Source organism: Coregonus lavaretus, assembly GCF_964263955.1.
Source record: "Coregonus lavaretus genome assembly, contig: HAP1_SCAFFOLD_1398, whole genome shotgun sequence".
NCBI classification, from domain to species: Eukaryota; Metazoa; Chordata; class Actinopteri; order Salmoniformes; family Salmonidae; genus Coregonus; species Coregonus lavaretus.
The window spans coordinates 2,501-2,889 of record NW_028160817.1 but is presented as its reverse complement, the minus strand read 5'-3'; positions in this window follow the sequence as shown (position 1 = coordinate 2,889).

Genomic DNA, 389 nt, shown 5'->3' with positions numbered 1-389 from the left:
GAGAGAGAAAAAATTATGTTACTTCTTGCTGGAGATGGGTCAAAAACGGGTGTGGAAATAATTACATAATTTTTTACTATTGCCGCCCCCTAAACAAGTGATTAGCAAACAAGGTGAACGTTAGCTAATTTATAGCCTTCACACCCACACCCACACGATCACACACACACACACACACACACACACACACACACACACACACTCATCGGCTGAGTGAGAGGGAAAGAGGTGGACGGACAGAGAGAAACAAGGAGGGAGAGTGCTAAAGGAGTGCTGTCTCTCCATCTATCACTGTCATTAACTCTGTCATTGTCACCGCCTGCAGATCAACTAGAATATTCATGAGGGAACAACCAGCCCAGACACACACTCACACACCGGCTCATTTG